Below are 19,528 nucleotides of genomic sequence, written 5' to 3'. Positions count from 1 at the left end.
CACTGGGAGCAGCCAGTTTACATCACAGTATCAGTACAGGTATATAGGTAAACAGGCACCTAATACATGAATTATTATTCTTGCAAATAGAAGGGCTGGGGCGCCCAGGTTGGACTGTGCTTATGGCATTAGTTGGACTTAATCCAGCCCTATTTACAAGTACTGGTTTATTCTGAAAGTTGTTTTCAAAGTTGTCATATTTGCTCATAAATATGCACCCATGAGTATTCCCATGGCTATGTACAAGAAAACTATCCTGGCTAACTGCAGTGCAGGTGTGATTGTCCAATGTACTCCCATGAATGTAAATTAGTGAATGACTTGCTGCTTAGAATAGACATCAAGAAAGGAAATCCATCCTATATTTTCCATTAGCACACAAGTGTACATAGTTGGGCTAAATGACTGCAGAACCAGTATGACGTATGAACCTATGGACTTCCTGAAGGAATCTTATGTTAGTACAATAATATGAACTGGCATTATTATGATATTGTGCTGAACTATTGAGCTTTCAGGATTGCTGTGGATTAGCATTTTTAAAGCTTTATTAACATATGATCTGTGATTTTATTGCTCTTATGTTATTGTCTTATATTTTAAGTAATTTTCACTATGTTTGTGTACCAATTTGGTGTGTGTTATTGTTAATTTGGGTGATGAAAGAGTTTATGTACTTTTGTACAACTGCAGAAAAATTGATTTTATGCTATTTAACTATGATGCAAACTGCCTCAAAGACCTTTTAACGGAAAGAGCAGAATACAAGAGTTTAACAGTGCCATCCTAAATAGAGTTACACCCTTCTAAGTTAATTAAAGTCAGGTGTAACTGTGTTTAGGTCTATATAGTTGAATAAATAAATAGGGCAAAGAGGAGACAAGTTTGGGGCAGGTCTAGAACTCCCCCTCTTTTTTCTGAGTTGTTCTCATGCATTTTCTCAGGACTACCGCTCTTTAATATATGCTCTATTACAGGTTGGGTTCTCAAACTAGTGTTTTCCTTCATTATAGTTCAGGCATAGTGGAATGGAGGCTTGCACTGGGAACGCCCATCTCCCAACATGCTTATTAACTGCTTACCATGAGACACCAGTATGGAATTCCAAAGGCATTTCAGCCACAGAGTCAGTCAGCAATATCAGCATAATCCTTTACTTTTTTTCATATAAATATAAACAGAATAGACATTTAAAATAATCAAAAACAAATATTACAATTATATCAGAAGACAGAAAAAAGAATATTATACACAATAATCTGATAAACAATATTTACTTAATGTATTGTCGAAGGCTTTCACAGCTGGAATCACTTGGGTATTGTGCAGTTTTCAGGTTGTGTGGCCTGTTCTAGTAGCATTTTCTTCTGATGTTTCGCCTGCATCTGTGGCTGGCATCCTCAGAGGGTCTTCAGCCACAGATGCAGCAAAACATCAGGAGAAAAGGCTACTAGAACGCGGCCATACAACCCGGAAACCACACAACACTCCAATATACACATAATTATAGTAGTTTTTGCCAATAGCGAATGACATAATACTAGACATGAAATAATGCTTGTCATAATCATCTAACACAAATCATAAAATACCTTATGCAATATACAATAAACCAGATAATGATATTAGATAATGTTACAATATAAATTCAAATAGATTAAGTAGATAAAAATAACTATGTAATTCTCTCATATTAAACATTGAATATATATGTTTATTATCTATTCATAATATATTTAATGTGTCTCCTTCCCTTTAGACCCCTTTTCAATATTTAGCATATTGTGAGGATTATTGATAATTTATGTACAACATTTCAACAAACTTTTTCTCAATGTCATTTTTAAAGAATAATATACATAATATACTTTCCATTTATCTTGAAATTCTTTGATTGGTCTCTTATTCATACAATGAACTAATTTTGCCATTACTACATATGCAGCTAGTTTACTTTCCCAGACCTTCCAGCTTGGATATTCTTCTGCTTTCCATTTTGCTGCGAGTATAACTCTATACCCTTTCTCCGGAAAAGATGAGAGGAGACATGGATTAAACCATCATATCTTCTTCTCCTGCCACCCACGAGATTCTCTGTAAAGATTAAAGAAGCTTACTTATGCACCAGCTTTATCAGAGCTGTTATCCTTTGCAATGGTAAACACAGTGGTTTGATCAAAGAGCTTGTATAGTGCTCTGGACAGCTGTATAGCAACACTTTTGCTTTCTACAGTTGTACCCACCATTTTGTGGGCTCCATGCATGATGGTGCTGTGGGAAACAAAATGGCAGGTCCAACTGTGGAAAGCCAAAGTGTTGCTATATAGCTATACAAGCTCTTTTATCAAACCACTGCGTTTACCATTGCAAAGGATAATAGTTGTGACAAAGCCGGAGCATAAGTAAGCTTCTTTAATCTTTACAGAGAATCTGCCCTACTTCTCAATGTGGTTGTGAGCTGCTGCAACTTCTGATGCAGCACACACGACCACATTCTCATCTTTTCCAGAGAAAGGATACAGTTGCTGTTATCATATATCAAAACAGTTCTTCTAAATTTTTTGGAATGTTTCTTGACAAAATGCCTAATTACATGCTCTTGGCACAATCCTGAATGTCTAGCTCCTATATAAGGAAGGTTTTTAAACTGACACAGTTTAAAACTGTGCACTGTAGGAGGAACTTGCTTCCGTTGCCTTCTAGATGATATCAGTGGGGTTAGTTAAGGAAATGCCTGTATCACTTGTTTCTCCCATGATGAGCCCTAGAAAATATGGGGAAAACATGGAGCTGTTTGCACAAATCCTGGATGGAGTCAATGGCTGAGCATATTCTCTCTGCCTGTAAAAGAAGCCAAATTGGGAGAGGGAGCTGCCTGCCCATAATATAATTTATTTCTAAGAAACACTGAGGTCATTTCCCCACTGAGAAATTAAAGCTGGATACAACCAGGTTTCAAAAGAAACGGCACCTTTTCATTGCGGTTTCACCCTCCCCACTGCAGTGTGCGTATGATGAGGACATTGATGTCTATCACGGTTTCAAACAGTGCAGCACTCCCCACGATTGCGCGTTCTGCTCAGCAGCTCTTTCTCATCCTGATTGGCTGTTGCGCTGTGTTGGTGTGGGAATTTAAAAAAGTTTTTTTTGCACAGCCATGTCACCTTGTGCACACGTAGATAGAATGGTAGCTGTTTTTGCGCTAAGCTACGTTTATGCATGGCTTCGGCACTCTTTACCCATGCAGCTGCGCTGGCATGAAAGTCTAATTTTAGTTTACAGTTGGCACAGAAATCATGTTCCACACAGCCACATTTCAACGCAGCTGCCATCGGCGTGAAACAAAAAACCTGCGCTTTGATTGGCTGGAAGGCTCAATGTCACTCCCAACGATGGGAAAACAAACCTACATACAACCCCTGAACTTCTCCACCAATCCAGGTTCAGCGCATGTTTTTTAAAAAGGTGCACTTCCATGCAGGTTCTTTAAAAAACATATGATAAGGGGGAGAGGGAGCTCCAAAACCGGGATGAATCCATGTTTGGCAGTTAAGCAGTGGCGAGTTCTTGCTGAAACCTTGATATTTCGCATTAGTATCACGCGATTAATTGACCTTGGGGAATCGACCTGAAGCAGTAGCTTTAGCCACACCCCACATGTAAATATACTTGCTAATGGGAAACTGATGTACTTATTCACTGATTAATTGCTTTGCTTGGTCTGCCAGTGTCTCAGATTTCTTTCATTGCCATACTCTTTACCTGTATGTACTTTTAATACATGAAGAACAGCCCTGATACTATTACAGTATAAAGAAGAATGATACTATTGCAGTATAAAGATGGACATATGCTTGGGGATTGCAGGGCATGTCTTGATCTGTTGTCTAATGCTTTATGCTCTGTCATAGCTAGACATATCTATGGGCTTTTAGGGATTAATAATACTTTTCCTTCTATCTTGGAGCTTATTTTCAGAAAGGAAAGATGGATTTCAGGAATATCTTTGCTTCCTCACCTTGCTATATCCATGAAGATATATGAGTATGTGCTGTGTAGTGCCTATGTGGAGTTCTATATATTATCTGGGCATAGTTCTGATTAATTTATTGTTCATCTTGACTTGTCGTCATTAAGGTTGCGCTTGCAGTCTTCTGCCACATTTGCATCATTCCATACATATTTCTAGAGTCTAAGTTTTGCTGTTTGCAAGTCCAGCAATTGTTTGAAACTTGAAAAAAAAAGCATGTTTTTGTCAAGTGAATACTGAATACACAGTATTGTTGTATGTCCTTTAGGACAGCTTGAGATTCAACAAGTTGAATGTAGTCCACCACCAGTCAGGTACTGCAGCTCTTGAAGCTCAATAATCCTTTTCCTGCCTGTTTTGGATTGGAAAAAAAATGCTTTGGGGAGGAGTGCTGCTCAGCACCTGGCAGACCACAATACATATTGTGGACTGTGTTCCAGTTTCATGGGTTAAAACAACTTGATCAGCAATACAGTCGAAGAACTGATTTTTTTATAAGGTAGCTTGACAGTTTTGACATAGAACTGTAAAAAACCTTAACAAAACAAATGGTCATGCAACTTACCAACTATTTAACCTGCTGTGTTTGTTCCTTAAACTGCCTAAGTACATTTGTTTTAGCTCAGCAACCGCTCGTTGGCACAACTGATACAAAGCGAGCTTGGAGTTTCTGTGGCCACAATAATTTCACATTAATTTTTAGTGGAAGGAGATGAAATGCAGGGAGCAAGGAATGGAATCAAAATTCAGTTGAAATGAATGTCTACATGTACATTGAATACATATGTGCTTCTAAGTGCACAGGATTTAAATCAGAATAATTTAGAGGCAAAATTACAGTCCCAAAAGTACTTACTAAAAAGTAAAACTATTCAAACTGCTAAAAAGTAAACTCCATAGAACTCAGTGGAACTAATTTCTGAGTAAATGTTTTTAGGAATGAGATGTAATTTATTACATTTTTTCTAACCAATATTAATGCTTGCCTATACTGTATAAAATACCAGTGCTTGGATTCTGTGTTTATATTTTGACAGAGATTTATTCTGTCTGATTTTTTCTTTTAGGTTACAAAGGTCCAGGCTTGTTTTGCAAACTTTTTTGCCATGGAAATATACAATCTCTCTGCTTATTAGGAAAGTACCAATCAAGCAAGGAGCATGTGAGAACTGACTCATAACTTGGCCTAGATCCTCATCATTTTTGTTTGGGTGGAACATGCTGATTTCCTGTAGCTTTTATGTAGTTTCACAATTGCAGTCTTGCTCCCCAGTTAAATTCACCATTTTTAGTAATGCAAGAAATATTCAGACTATCATAGTTTCTATAATCCTCATAAATGGGTATTTGTTTCCCCTTCCCTTCATAAAAATGACATATGCATAAATGTGAATAAATAGAGACTGAAAAATGGGACTCAGGGATATATTTTGAGGAACAAGGGGTCTTCGACCTAGGAACCACTCACCTTGGTAATGTGGTAAGCACTTTTGGCCACCTGCCCCCTCCCTCCCCCTCACCCACAGGCCAGGAAAGAAAAGCACCAATGGTGAGATAGTGGGCGGCAGGCTGCCAATTGAACAAGAAAGGTGAGCATGGCCCATAGGCTCCTCTCTCATCCCACCCTCACGCCTACCAGCCTCTATGTCCCCTGCCAAGCGCTGCACTCCTCATCAAACTTCCAGCTTGCACTCTAGTGCATGTGCATGTTTAAGTGTTCATTTGGGTCCTTTTCATCCCTTACAGCAGCAAAGAGGCCCTGATTATTACTTTATTACTAAAGCCTTCTTAACAAGCCTACTTTTAATGTGGTTTCTGCTCTTTTCACTCTCTGATGAATGAGTGATATGTAAGTGTACCTGAGCTGAAAAGTCTGGTTGGCTCTTTCTTTGTGGGAAGCTTTAACCAATTTGTCACAAATATCTACTGATAATCTGTTCAGAAGCGCATAATTTTTCTCCCACTCCCAATCAGGACAATTACTGCCTGCTTAAGGCAATCTGACCCAAGCTACGCACAAGTAGCTTTACCTCTTAAACTGCACACTTCAGCCCTAAGAAATGAACATGCAATTGATTTTTGCATTCTTGTATTCCTTTATTGGGTCAGGACTTGAGATGTTTAGTATGTTTTATTCAGGGCTAAACAGAGCACAGTTATGACCAGCTAAACTAATTCAGAACTATGCAGTTAATGCCAGTTTAAGTTCATTGAAATCAATGGGCAATGCACAATATACAAACCATGCACAGGACTGCTGTGTATATTTGCTGAAATAAATAATAAGTTACATTCAGAATAAACTCACTGATTGCCCTCACTTTATTAAGATGAAGTACTGCTGGGTTTATTGGCTCTGATGCAGTTAAAAGTAGTTGTGACTTTGACCCCACTGAAAGCATTGGGATTAATTCATGACAGACATGTTTCATTGGATTCAGTGGGTCTCGGGCCAGTTAACTTTAATAGAGATAGATTGAGACTTTTGGCAAGGTATATTGACATTTCTATAACTTCAGTCTCTAAGCTGAATTTCTATATTTAAAAAACCAGATTTTCTGGTTACAATTTGTACTCAACATCATGCTTTGCACCTAAGAAAAAAATGATCAAGCAGACAAACAAAAAATGAGACAGGTTGTAAATATATTTTAAAGTTCTGCTGAGACCATAAACCACTCCAGTTTTACCTCCAGAAAGCCCTGATACATTTATCACTCTGCAATAATATAGAGTTATTTTTTTTCAGTTGCTCTGTATATCTATTGCTTTCTCAGGATATGAATGAAAGTCAAAATAGACTGATGTATACTTACAGTGATGTAGATTAGATTGTGGCCATGATCTACAATCATCTTAGAGCAAAACATATACCCCTAAGTGCCTCATAAGGCAGGATACATGACTGTAAAGTCAGGGCAAGAAAACTGTCTGCTGTGCCTAAGGGACATGAAAACCCTTAAAGTGAAATCTGGGAAGGTACCCTCAGTTATAATTTGCAATAACTTTGGATAAAAGGTTCATTTGTAATCATGAATACATAGCACAGATAGTCTGAGCTCTGCTCTGGCTTAGCACTTCTTTTGCTTAGTGCAACAGGGGCCCCAACAAGGACTCACAAGAGAAGAGGAACTCAATGTTTTGCTGGGGGTGATTTGTGAGAGATTTACATGCTTAATACCCACTTGCATTGGCTTGGAACTGTTTCTCAGGCTAACAACCTACCTCATAGGGTTGGTGTGAGGACAAAATTAGGAAAGAGAGTTGGTGGGGAGAGGGCCATGTATGTTTTGCTGGGGGAGGGAGGTGTTTTGTGAGCTAGTGCAAAAATCATTGTGTGGTCGTGGTGGGGGAGGGTGGCCGCCCATACGTGGTCGCCAAACTCAGGTTTTGTCTCCGGGCTCCAGTTTGCCTAGATATGCCTTTGGTTCCACCCTGCTTTTACCAGCACAATGGGTAGAGGGGTTACTTCTCAGTCTGTATGCAGCATGACCACATTAAGTGATAATAAAATAATGTTGCTGTTGTGTTTCCATTTTGTTGCTTTTCAAAGTGTACATTAAGACACAAACACATATTTACTAAGGCCTTTTGTTAATGCTTCAGTGAAATTTTCTGGTATATACTCTGTTCCACATAGATATTAGTAGGGTTGTATATTCCTCCTCCTCATGCTGGACCGTCTTTGTTGTAGAATGCTCTGCCTGGGTTCTAGTGCCTACCTAGCTCTGCTCTCTGCCTCCATTTGAAAGTTGAAATTCATTTTGGCATTCTGTTTAATTATATAACATTGGCATCCAACTCAGTTACCCACCTTTACTTCCAGCTGGCCTTCCTCATGCCAATGGTGCCCACCTGCTCCCCAAAATCAACTGGCTGCAAATCTCCCTCACCTGGATCCAATTTAATGGCCGTGAGCGACTGCCAGACGGACCCACAACCCAGCAGCACTGGAAAAGGGGACCTGCCTGTCTGGATTTAAAATAACAGCAAGGAGTGTTCGCTCCAGAAGTAAACATGCTTGCTCCTGCTCTGTCAGCCATTTTGCCAAGAAAAAGAATGATGTAGTTTGCATTCCTTCTCTCCCTATTGCTTTTTCTCACTGCACCCCCTCCGCCACGTCCAATTCCATGTTATCACTGAAGGTCCCTGATCTCCAGGAATAGAAGGGGCTGGTGAGGGTGCAGGGTGCGGACTGTAGTGAAAAATGGACATAAAAGGTGCCGAGTTCCACAAGGAAGGAAGGAAGGTAATAAATGTTTTAAATAAATAAATCCCCTTCCTTCTGCAAACTGGTTCCATTTGTGGTTCAATATGGTCTAACATTATGGCTCCTTCTTATAAAATCCAAGTAACAGGCATCCAAGATCTGACTACTGGATGCAGAACAGAAGAAAGTGGGGGGGGGGGGGGGATCCGTCTCGACCATCCTTTTCTGTACAGATTTAAATACCAAATCTAGTATCTGTCAGTTCAGGAACTCTGCACATTACAGCGCCATTAACATGTTTAAGAACACCTTGTTGCTTAAGTATCGCTGTAATTGACATTGACGTTAACGCAGTCATCCTTTCAAACTGTTAATGAAGAATTTTGAAGACAGGAAGATCTCTTCTCCTGAATTGCCATTTTCAGTTGATTTAATACATTGTTTTCCTTCCATTCGTTCCATATTGTCTCTCTGTGCTTTAGTGTCATCCCACCCCAAGAGATATTTAGGGTATTAGTCACAATCTTACGAAGGTGTTAGTCACACTAGTAACAACTCTGATATGGAGCTCTTGTAAGGCAGCAATTTTAAAAGTGCTCGCTTATCTCTGAGTAATAGCAGGGCAATCGAAACTAAAATGCTAATATAAATTAAAAATATTGATTCCTTCCCCTCCCGCACCCAAAGTTATTCAACAAAATCAGGAGTTCAATGAAAAGGGGAAAGAAGGTTAAAGGCCATGGAATGTTTAAAAATCGAAGATTCAACATTAAACATTTGTGTTCAGAAGTGCAGGGTGGGAAACCAGTCATGTTAAAGAATTGGTACTTGAATGTCTGAAGCTACTACCTATATATGGTAATCTAATTATTTTAACTCATGCAGAATGAGTCTAATTAATACTGACCCATACAAATTACATGAGCCAATCATATAAACAAACAACAGCTGAAAATGTGCACACAGAAAAGAATCATTGTGTTTTTCACTGTTCACTATTTCAGTCATTTCAGAATTTGCAGGAGTAGAATGGGAAAGTATGCACTGTACAAATGAAATAAGTGAAAGTACAGAATGGCACATGGTCAGTGGTGTACCTGCAGAAAATGGCACCTATGACAAGTATTGAAATTGTGCCTCCCCCAAAACTGCACCCCCAAGGACAGGTGAAGGGAAAGTGTGCCCTCAACCTCTTGCCTACTTCTTGAAGAGCAGCAGTATGAGTGCGGCAGGGCACTGGTGCCCTGCCCATCAGCAACAGTGCTGCCCAGCAGCTGATTGAGACCAGCCATAGCAGCACTGGCTTTGGCAAAGCCCACCTTACCAGCCAGGGAGCATGCCGGCTGGGGAAAAGGTGGGCTGGCGGGTGAAAGGAAGAAGGGGGCGATGGCAGCAACCTGAGGTAGCAGGTGGTGGGCAGGCTGAGGCTAATGGGTGGGGGTACAGGAGAGGCAGTGGCAGCAGGCAGTGCAAAGCAGTTCTCATGAGGGAAAGGGGCAGCCGAATGCACCACCCTATTACACTCGTAAGTGGCATCTGGGGCGTTGCCCCAGAAAGGATGAAGATACTAAACAGTATTCTACTTTTTATTTTTGTAGCGATTTTTATTGCATTTTTAACAACTATACACACAACTAAAAATACACTACAAAGCTGAATTCAGTGGTAATTATTCCCAACTAAATGTGTCTAGGATAACAGTCTAGAGTAGACTGAGCTTGTTGGGAATAGATATTTCTATCTCAGGTGAATCCTGAGAGCTGTTGGTGATACTGGTTTCCCAAGGTTAGATTAATAAAGGATACTCACCGTATACCCATTTTATGACATTTGGTTATAATCTTCAGATATTTATTGGACGATTTAGTCCAGAATGTTTATAGAATCCCACAGTAGCATTCAATTCGTTTCTACGGGTAATTGGTGAGTTTTATAGTTGTCTCTGTCAAAGCACTCCATTGGCATAAATTAATTTGAAATTAATAGTGCTTAATACAGCATTTTAAGGATTATAGCTTCTCCAGCTCAGTTATCAGGGCCTACTTGCATAACTATAGGGTACATAGTAGTAGTGGGAAAAGTGTCTACATAAACATTTAATGTTAGTTCACAGCCCACCATGGCAAATGAGTTTGGCACATCTGTCACCATGTACAAAAACAGCTGTTGCAAAAGCACTAGCTATAGACACAACACAATAAGCAGGTCCACCACATCTCACACAGAAATGCAAGAGCTGACCAGGGGTGGTGTGAAAGTTTCTTGTAATATGTCTGTATTAGTAAGTCAGCGCAAACATCTGAACATCAAAACACTGCCAGTTTTTGAATTAGCAGCAATAAAAGTATGGAAATTCCAGAAGGGTAACTGCATTACCCTGACAAAGCACTAAAAAGCAAAACAAACAAATAAACAGTAACAAAAAATCTTGCCCAGAGTCTTATGGTACCTTAAAATTTAACAAATCACAGGCCACTTTGTCAGATGTCTCTTGCTTGGCATGGGTATCTAGAAAAGATGGTGATAGCCAGGTATTCTCCACTCTTAGGTATGTTTTAGTGCCATAGGTTAATAGTTTTGTAGATTATTAATATTTTATTATTTTAAATGATAGTTATATTTAAATTGTATCAGTATGTGTTGGAAGCCCCTCTGAGCCCGCTTCAGTGGGGAGAGTGGGGTACCAAATTGAATACTACTACTACTGCAACAATACATAGCAGTATAAGAGATAGTTGTAGAACTCAGATGAAATGAGACCCAGTCAAAAGATCCACAGGGGGTTTGACCCATCTGGAATGGGAAGATGTCATGTTGAAATACCTAAAGATGGACAATTAATTTTGATAGTGAGCTTACGGTAGCTATTCTTGGTATCTGTTGAGCTCTTGTTTTACCGTGCCATATCTGCAAATGAAATCTAGTCCAGCAACAAGGTCAGAATCTCCTTTTAAAACTTGCATTGAACTTTTATCAGCATCCAAATATGTTATAGAGGTTCAGAGAGAATGAAATGCCTTCCCACAGTTTTTATATATTATTTTAAATTTCTGATTTGAATCTGTTTAATGTTTTGTTTACAGATAGTTTAGCTTATGAAGCACATTGCTGAGTCATAAAAGTAGAAGAACACTGCTGACACATAATGGCATAAGTCAATTAGAAGTTGAGCAAGTGAACAACCCCTTGATGCTTCAGACGATAATGTTGGATCCCATGGTTACCTGAAGCACTCCCTGTTGCTTGCAGGTGAAAGGGATTGTTTGATTGATTGATTTAATTTGCTGAAGCTGAGTCAGGTAAATGATAAAACTGGATTGTGTTAACCTTTCCTGCCCATCTAAGTTTTCTATAATTTGGTAGGTATTGTCTTTAGATTTGTGATTCATTGTTCGCCCCATATGGTTTATCTTATTTAACAAAATGCAATACATTCATCAGGTTATTTTGCTTTGTTAATGTTCGTTTTTCCAAAACATCGTTGTTAGCGTCTGGAACCTTTTTTACTCTTTCCAAAGCAGGACCCACACTGTATAAATATGTTTTTGCTAGCCATCTTGTACAAAACAATGCTGTTTTTCTCAAAGTGACCAAAAGGTGGCAGCTCTATGCACAGTAAGAATTTTCAGCGGCACATATCCATTCTGTAACGTTCAGCTTCTACTTTTTGCCGCCTAGATACTGGAAAACTAAACAAGGAAAAAATCCTACTATGACAGCACTGAATCCAGTGTCACTTTTTATTGGTTGAATGCTCACCACTTCAGATCTGCATCAAATGTGCCTTAGAATTATTAGATGCATGCCAATTTTCTGTAAATTACATTTCACTCACCAACCTTAGAAACTCCTGGAAAAATCTTTATCCTATCTTGCACTTTTCATTGCTGGCACACAAATAGACTTCCACAATCTGCCTACCTTCCCTTGCTAGTTCCAGGAATGGATTGCAGAGCAGACCTGCTGGCCTATGTATAAAAACGCCAACGAATAAAAACATTGGCACTGGCTCTAAGTCACCCTCACTTGAATTTGGCACAGCATGGCCACTTGCAGTCGTCTTTTGTTTAAAGAATTACAAAATTTAGTGGTCACAAAGAAAATTTTCAACTGAAGGAAGATGGTTTGAGATAGAACCAAATTTATGGGTTTTTTCTTGTTCCCTGACTACTATGTAATAACACCCATTTTAACTCCCATTCTTTTCCATAATGCAGATTCTAAATCAATCTCCAGCTTTACATATGTAAGGACTACCACATTTTTCTTCTTTTCTCAGTCGTTTAAGGACTAGTGTTGCCAACAAGCTTGGAGAAAAATGGCCGGTCTCTTTAATAAAGGCTTCGTGGGATGCTGTTCCCTTGCATGCTTTGAAAAGCTTCAGCTGCTCATTTTCGCACACGAAGCCTCTGTTAAAGACACAGGATATTGCTTTCTCTGGGGTGTTGACAACTCTATTAAGACCTGTGTATTCTAGTTAGAGCTGCCAGATCTCTTGCTATGGCAGGAGATAAAGATGCTAGTGTCCAGGTGGGGCCTGGAGATCTTTCAGAATTACAGCTTATTTCCAACTACAGAGATTAGTTCTGCTGGAGAGAATGGATGCTTTGGAGGGTGGATTCTATTGCACTGTATACAACTCTGTCATTTCCAGGCTCGATCTCCAAATCTCCAAGAGTTTCTCAACTTGGAGCTAGCAACTCTAACAACCCCCCCCACCCCACACACACACACATTTGTCAGTGGCCAGGTGGGATCTGGCAATCCTGGTTACAGCTTGTTTTGCCTTCTGTCATCCACAGTAGCAGTGGGAGAATTTTTTAAAAAAGAGGTTATGTCAGCTACATTATGGCATCCCTTCCTGGGAAAACCTGTATTGATGTAAGGTAGCTCTAGAAATTATTGGAAAATCTATGGTGACTTAGCAACATAGCAAGATGCAATGGAGGCTGACTTATCTGTAATGTCCTTTCTTCCCCCAGCTTTCTTTTTCATTCTTTAAACACTTTCTCTGCTCCATTGTTTTAATTTTATTGCCTTTGACTTTATAAAATGATATGGAACAATTTTCTCTGTAGTACCTCACGTACTAGTAACATAGTATAGCAACATAGCACGTATAGTATAGTATAGTATAGTATAGCATAGTATAGTATAGCATAGTATAGCATAGCATAGCATCATAGCACGTATAGCAACATAGCAGATATTGTGTGCCCCTTTCACCTTAACCCAATATACGTCCTGTATTATCAACAATTCTGAAAGTAAAATTCAACATGGAAATTAAAATTTGAAAGGAATTTTGTTTGAACTGGCCTGTGGATTTTTCTGTTATGTATGGAAATTCTGGTTGTACATGTTATAAATACCCAGGTGCAGTGATTTGTCAGCTCACCTTTGAAGTGATGTTCTGTAAGTATGTCAGTTTTAATAAAGTATATCTTCTTTCTGACAAGCAGGCATGAACATTTGCTAATTAGTGCTATGTAATGTTGCTATGCCTAACCTTTTATTGCAGATAAAGCTTCATTGTGCTTATAGATTATTGCCATTTTGGGCTAACGTGAGGTACTACAGAGAAAATTGTTCCATATCCATTTATAAAGTCAAAGGCGATAAAATTAAAACAGTGGAGCAGAGAAGGTGTTTAAAGAATGAAAAAGAAAGCTGGGGAAGAAAGGACATTACAGATAAGTCAGCCTCCATTGCATCCTGTCCTTGTATCTGAACACATTGTTTACTGTACTTCTCAAAACAAAAAAAGTAGCTTGTCAGCTTTTCTCCATGTTTAAAAAAATTAGACATGCATCCCAAAAGGTGTGCTGTGATATTAAAGTCCATTTTATATGCTCGGTAAAGTTTCCCCCTGTGGGTGATTGTAGCCACATGTATACTTGGAAAGTAACCAGCGATGTTGATTCCTTTGTAAGTTATATGAAGCTGACATGGCTGAAATCACTTGAAGAACTGGGAAAAGACTGGAAGATATATCTTAAGATTGGCTTCAAGCTGTGCTTATGAGTAAATAATATTAATCCCTTTAGATAGGTTTATTAAAACCATTTCCTGAAGACACACCTAACACAGTATTTAATGAAAGTGCCATTGCCATTGACTTATGAGTGTCTGCCTCCATGTTCAGAATAATTAGATGCTTCTTTATTTGTTATTCTGTAATATGAATATTGAAGTGGAACAGAGGCATGCAAAATGGGCTGCATGAAAACAGTGACAGTAAAATTTTTTTAGCAGAAATACCTCAAGACATAAACAGGGTTCTTGTAGAGACAACCCCCTGGAAAGCTAACCCACTCCCAGTAATCTCATCCAGAGGTATCATATAGAGATTATCAAGCATACCCGAGGTATCATATAGAGAGATATGATACCCAGAGGTATCATATAGAGATTATCAAGCATACCCGAAGCCTTTCACACTTCTCTTTTGCCTAGTTGCTCACTACAAAGGACATCCTCACACAAGTGAGGAGGCCACTGGTTCAAATGTGACTTTATTTTACTCCCAGCAGGACTGTAATATTTGCACACTCCAAGCGTGTAAATTTCTGGTTAGAACTGATAATAAGATACTGAGGTAGTGCTGAACTTCTGACTGACATACTTCTTGTTTTTAGGTTTAATTTTTTTGTATTGTCATACATTGCTTTGTGATGATGAACTGCCTTAGCGACCCACTCTGATGCAGAGGCAAGGCATCTTTAAATAAATAAATCAGGAAGACATTTTGGCTGAGTTGGAAACAGGATGATAGATTTGAAGTGTTACCGTAAATTCACAGGCAATGGCAGAGTTCATGAAACCGACAGTTATGCTTTGACTTAAAGATATGCTTTGAGAAAGGCAAGTGAGGGTATGATTGAGGCAATCTGAACATGTCTCCATGAGGCAAACAAAGGTGGTCACAGTTAAGGCTTTGATGTTGAAAATTCTTTTGTTCTTACTACATTTCTCTGTGCACATAGTTTCTCAGTGATCATCTGAGGGTTGATTCCACATCATTTTCCTTAGCCACACTGCCTGTGAGGCATTGCCTTGTCCATCTTATCTTTTCAGCTGTTTCTCAATTCATCTAACTGATGAAAAGTCTGGTTTCCCCCCTGACTGGATCTTGTGGACCAGCCCTAAGCTATGTTGGGCTCTTAATCACACACTTCTCTAACTTTATTCCTTCAAAGGCTTGATGGCAACGATTACAGAATTGCTCTGTAAGTGGCTCATTGATTTCTCCAAGGGCTTTGTTTTGTCAATATACACAGTGGGATATCAGTACAATTTTGCAACTTTTTGTCAGCTGCAGGTACTTTGTAACACGAGTAAATTCATGAATAATATATCACAATGAATAAAATTCTGTCTCCTACCAATGAAAGGGAAAGGGGGCATTTTTTTTCCTTCAGAAAAGAAAACAAAACCCCAACAAATTTCTACTCAGCATTGCATTTAGGACTCCAGTTAAAATGTCCCACTTATAGCTGTTTCCGTTTCCATTGAAACAGCTATAACCCAGTGGTGACATAAAGTTCAAAATTGCCAATTTTGGGGGAGATTTTTGTTGACTTTCAAGTAAAGAAACAATTGCAGTGAATTGACAAAACAGGAGATAGACTTGCCCCTCCTTCTTAATTGTTGTGATTATTTTTAGTATTAAAATCCCACATTAGTATGTAAAAAATTTATGAACAGCATTTGCTCATCTTTTCTGTTAATTTTTGTGTGGAAAATCTTGATGGATAGCTGTAAATGTTGACTGGTTGTAAAAATCTGCTGAGTTTTAGCATCTCCTTGGTGGTCTATTAACACCATCTTGGGCCTGCAAAACTTGATAGGCTACTTTTATGCCAGACTGCATACATGGTCATCAGAAATTGCTCCATATCAAGATATCCTGACTGGAACACTATCTCTCTCTCCAGCCCGAGCACAGCAGAGTATGCTACAGCTATATATTATTCAAATTGAGAATAATAGGAATAGAAATGCATTTGGAAAACTGCTGTAAGTCACTCTGAGTGGATGGAATAGAGTGGGATAGAAATCTAATGAATAAAATATATTGACTGGATTACTGGAGTGGGAAGCTAATTCTTGCTCTGTCATGCAGACAGCAAAACTGAGTCAACTTTATTCATGCCAGAATGTGCTGATATAACAGTTGTGCGTAGGCCTTAGCGATGATTAGTGGTGGATTAAATTTTATTTCATCACAAAATTGCAAGATACAGTTTTGTAAAGAGATTCCTTTTAATTTTAAAAAAATTAAGGGTGATATTATTGGCTAAACCCCAAGTTTATCCATTTCAATGAAAAATATTTTCATAAAGCAAACACCAGCCTGACCCTGCCCATTTCCAGAATTTAGGGCAGCCTTCTGAGTGGGAGGCAGAGGCTGGGGGTGGGGCGCAGAAAGAGGAATCAGCAGGGAGCTCAATGGTCCAACTCCTCACTCCTGGGGTGGGGTGAGGGAAGCAGGCTGGCGGCTGAATACAAAGCGCCCCATGTGATGCACAGAAGTTGCGCCCCTCCATCCCCCTCACAATTCCTATGGCCAAGAGGCAATATCAGAGGAAGGCTTTGACCTATGTGCTCTTTGGGTTGGTACAGTCACAACACCGGCTGTGGATCTGCAAACTCTTTGCAAGGTCTTTGTCCTTAGTTAAGAAAAGCTAAGGACTTGTAGACTTGTTCCCTTGTCCATTTCTACAAGGGTTATTTGCCTTGAATTTGATGCTATTTTCCCCCTGATTCCCATAGTATTGTGGTACATGCACCTCCTAGGGTTTCTCTTGGTTTTCTTCAATCTTTCCCAAACCTGTTTTGGGAAGGTTTGGGGAAAGGTTTCAGCAAATCCTGGGTGGCAGCTTTGTGAACAGGAAAGTTTGATCCCCCCCCCTCCTGCCCACACAACAGCTATTTTTCTATGCCTTTGTCCCTGCAGTGGCAATTCCACTCCCCATTATGGGGAGCTTTTTTTGTATTTTTTAAAATCACAAATTGAATATTGATATCATTAAAACAATCTGTTTGGATTGTCACCTGCAGGGTTTATAAATACCTGGAGATTTTAGGGGTGAAGCCTAAGGAGGCAGGGTTTGGAAGGGGCATCATGCCATAGAGTCCATTTTCAGTGGGGTATCATGCCATAGAGTCCATTTTCCAAAGCTGCCATTTTCTCCAAGTGAACTGATCTCTGTCACCCGGAGAGCTGTTGTAATAGCAGGAGAGCTCCAGCTGCTACCTGGAGGTTGGCAACACTACAATCTGTGCATCAGATTCTCTGCATTCCCAGCTTTCGTTCTTTAAAAACTGTGTCTTCAGTCACATTGCAGTGATGCAAGTGGGAAAGGACAGTTTTACTAGTCATTCCAGAACAAGTAATGCTCAGATCTCAGTTACCTAAGATGGGTTAGTATTTGGGAATGTGCAACGTACCCTCTGCCCACTAGCGCTCTCAGGAAATCCCCCCCCTAAAATTCCAACTGTCATTATGTGCAGTTTCTGAACAATTCTAACTGTCAGGTTATAAATAAAAATGTAGCGTGTGAGGGTTGACGTTTCTTAATATTCCCTTAGTTTTCCCACCTTAGTAATAACATTAATTAAATGGGCTTCTTCAATTCAGATTTTAGGTAGACAGCCGTACTTTATTTGAACAAATAAAGAACAGAAACCTTTTTCCTCAGGCAGAAATCAAAAAGAAGGCACCAGAGGCTTTTGTAACATTATAAAGATAAACTAGAATAAGCTTTTATTTATAACAATACAAATACATTTTGGCAAAGTAAAAAGTAACTTGAAAAGTAAAGCAGGCTTGTTTAGATATCATATACAAAAGCAGCTCATGTTGCTAACTTACTATTTTTTTTACAGTTCAGTCCAGTTCTTCAGATAAAGATATTGGCTTAAATCCATTCCTACTGTGTTACACTCAGGCCCCTTCTTCATGGGCCAATAAAAACGGGCTAACGACGGTGTAAAACCTGTTTTGGTGGGGAACTCCACACGGATCCTAATATGAGTCTGCCCCGTGTCCCCCGCCCCCAAGTTTTTCAAGAAGTGCACTATCTGCAATTCTTTTGTTTTAACGTGGCTTGCAGCCAAATGCGAGAAAATGGCTGCCTGGGAAACACTTTACTTGACTGCGCTTCCTTTTTCTTTTCTTTTTTACAGTCCCTGCCTTCAGCCACACAGGGGCACAGAGACATCAACATGGCTGTGGAGGTCCATGCCTGCCAGCTCATGTAGCTACGCAGTGGAGGGAGATGAGTGGGGGGGAAAACCCTACCTCCGTGCGAAGCACGATAGCAACCCGCATTGCTTCCGCCGTCTCTGGTCACTGCCTGCACGGAGGCATGAGAATATGGTCAGTAACCACTCTTCATTCCCTGCTTGCCCTTTCATTCCTTGTTCTACAGTGCTGCTGCACTGCTATATAATTCCAGAACTTGCAACTTCAGGAAGTCTCCCTAAATTTTAAGGCAAAATGAGGTGAAATTACCTTGAACATGTTGATGTTTGTGACTTCAGGTTGGGTGAGGGCTGCCAGCCTCCAGATTGGGCCTGGAGAGCTCCCAATATTACAACTGATCTCCGGTTAATAGAAATCAGTTCTCCTGGAGAAAATGGCTGCTTTGGAAGGTGGTCTCTATGGCATTATACCCTGATGAGGTCCCTCCCCTCTCTAAATACTGCCATACACAGCTCCACTCCCAAAATCTCCAGGAATTCCCTAATATAGAGAAAGTAACCCTAGGTTGGATACAGCTACATTGGCTCAAACAGCCAAAGAGAAATCTGGACTCTGCCTTCAAAACTTGGACTCCTGTTTATGCATTCTCACACTCAGGATCAAATTATTGTTCCATTAATTTTCATTGAATAAGGTGATGTTTGGTAGCAGTCAGCCTGTATGGGGTGCCAGAAAGATAGGTAGCTGGCTCAATTTTGTGTAGAACTCAGTGGTGAACTAGTGTTCAATCTGAGCTTTCTGTGCTACTATTATAAATACTTTTTTCTGGTAGTAGTTTCCAGTTTTCCAAAATTATACTAATAGGGAAGATACAATTAACCTATCCTGCAGAGAATAAGATATCTAAGTACAATTGTAGCCTGAGTTAAAATTTGTACTCCCATGTTGTCATCTTTCTTCCTTAAGTATCGATGACAAAGCTTCTTCCTGTTTCTTATCACAGAGAAGATGAACACATCTGTAATTTCACACAAACTTTATATGTGCCAAATTGATTAACCTAGACAAAGCTGTGGAT

This window comes from Sphaerodactylus townsendi, linkage group LG10 (assembly GCF_021028975.2).
Source record: "Sphaerodactylus townsendi isolate TG3544 linkage group LG10, MPM_Stown_v2.3, whole genome shotgun sequence".
NCBI classification, from domain to species: domain Eukaryota; kingdom Metazoa; phylum Chordata; class Lepidosauria; order Squamata; family Sphaerodactylidae; genus Sphaerodactylus; species Sphaerodactylus townsendi.
Note: the sequence above shows the minus strand (reverse complement) of the source record.